Source organism: Echinops telfairi, unplaced genomic scaffold (assembly GCF_000313985.2).
Source record: "Echinops telfairi isolate 266 unplaced genomic scaffold, ASM31398v2 ScPeMD7_7467;HRSCAF=8505_1, whole genome shotgun sequence".
Lineage (NCBI taxonomy): Eukaryota > Metazoa > Chordata > Mammalia > Afrosoricida > Tenrecidae > Echinops > Echinops telfairi.
The window spans coordinates 5,275,480-5,277,416 of NW_022111368.1; the positions used below are offsets into that span (position 1 = coordinate 5,275,480).

The window sequence follows — 1,937 nt, forward strand, 5'->3', positions numbered from 1 at the left end:
GTTTTAGGACCCTCATCAGCACTCTGTACTGATTGTTTGGAATTGAAACCCAAACACTTAGTGCCATCAAGTCAATCCCAACTCATAATCCCTTTCCAAGGTTGTAAAACTTTATGGAAGTAGAAAACCTCTTCTTTCTCCCTTGGAAGGGCTACTGGTTTTGAACTGCTGACCATGTGGTTAGAAGCCCAAACCACAACCCACTCTGCTACTAGGGCTCTTTGAGAACTAAAATAAAGGGATAATACTGGGCCATTATAAATTAAAGATAAAATGTCAATATTAAATTATTTAGAAATGGATATTTTCTAAATAAAAATCAATATCTTTTAAATGTTTATGACTGTCACAACTTGTACAAAATTAAGTAGTATTTTTATTGACATATCTTACTCATGTCAATATATCTCTTCCCTTTTCATACAGTTCTGTTGTTCAATTCCATCGGGTGGGGTTATGCAATCATCAGTGCTATCACACGACCTGTGTAGTCTCACTAAACACTACAGAAAATATGAAAATTTCAAAACCATATCTTACCTGCCAGTGAGCTCTGCATCTAAGTACATTTATGACATTTTTGTGTCCATGGTAACTAATGTACAGTCATAAGTAAATTAAAAGCCTTAAGTAACTTCAAATGAGAATGAAATTGAAGTGGCAACAAATGCATACCTAACTAGAAAGCATTCTAAAGTTGAACTCAGAACCTTTGGGAGAGGAATTGGCTAAAGTCTTAATTCATGGGAAAAAAAGAAAGCTTCTAAAATCTTGTAGGGCAGATGCCATTTCATTTTTGTCTTTGGCAGCCAATGTATCTAATCACAATTAGTAACAAGGTATGCTAAGGAAAAGCAAAGTCCTCATACAAATTCAGTAATTGTCTGGCTTTCAGAAGCATCTATAGCTAACATTTTTTTCTCACACACAAAACTACAGAAAACTCACTAGATTATAATTCTAGAGACTACTTGTAGTATATGAGTAGGGTGTGGTCCTGATTGGAGAAACCAAAATAGCAGCACAAGCTCACTGTTTTCTAGCCAATTAGACTTTCTTGTATAAGGCTTTAAATCGGTCCATACTGCTGCAACTTCCTGCTGAGAACCTGTATTTCCACCCCAGATATAAGGGATTGACCAGAAGCAACCTGCTCAAAGCTCTGGGTTTTGGTTTTTTTAAATCTTTTTCTTCACATTTATAGCAACCTTTATGGTGAAGTGTTTTTGCTAATGACACATTATTTGATTTTAAGAAAAGAACATTTGTTCAAATGTACATGCTTGCTCATATTTACTAGTCTTGCGTGTTGAGTTTGCTTTGTAACGTGGCTTACTCAACAACTTCTGCTATCCTATCACTCATTCCGGGCCATTCTAATCAATTCCTGCTTACAGTGACCCTCTAGGGTCGAGTAGAACTGCCTCTTTCTGAGACTTTAAATCTTTACAAGAGTAGACAGCCTCATCTTTTTCTTGGTGATGTGAACCACTAACCTGGGGGCTACATGCTCAGTGTGCAGCCCACTATGCCAGGAAGACTCCCTTGGCCAGGTGGTAAATATAATCCTGTGATTCTAAAAATTGACTTAACTATTCACAAAGAAGGGTGGCATTTCTATACCTAGGGATTAATTTTAAAAAGACATTTAAATGAACTGTGATCCTTAAAAGAGATGCTAGACACTGCTATTTGTGTGGACTTACTTAGAAGTATGATCTTCAAAAATATGGTCAGTAACTGTGGTAGTTATATAATCATTCATCAATTTGAGAGGATTTTGAGTGAAGGGATGGAGTCCAGCCTGTCAATCACTGGATAACCAGTGAGGCCTCTGTGTGGGCATGCACTCTCCCTGAGAATTCTGGGAACTCCTGTATTTTCCTCCCTTGGAGGTGGGAGACACTTTTCTCTCTCTTGGTTCACTCCCTTGGAGA

At 37.5% G+C, this 1,937-nt stretch overlaps 1 pseudogene; it reads right to left on the minus strand.

The window, feature by feature from the left end:
- Positions 1-1,937, minus strand: part of LOC101638904 — a 156,639-nt pseudogene that overhangs the window by 146,673 nt on the left and 8,029 nt on the right.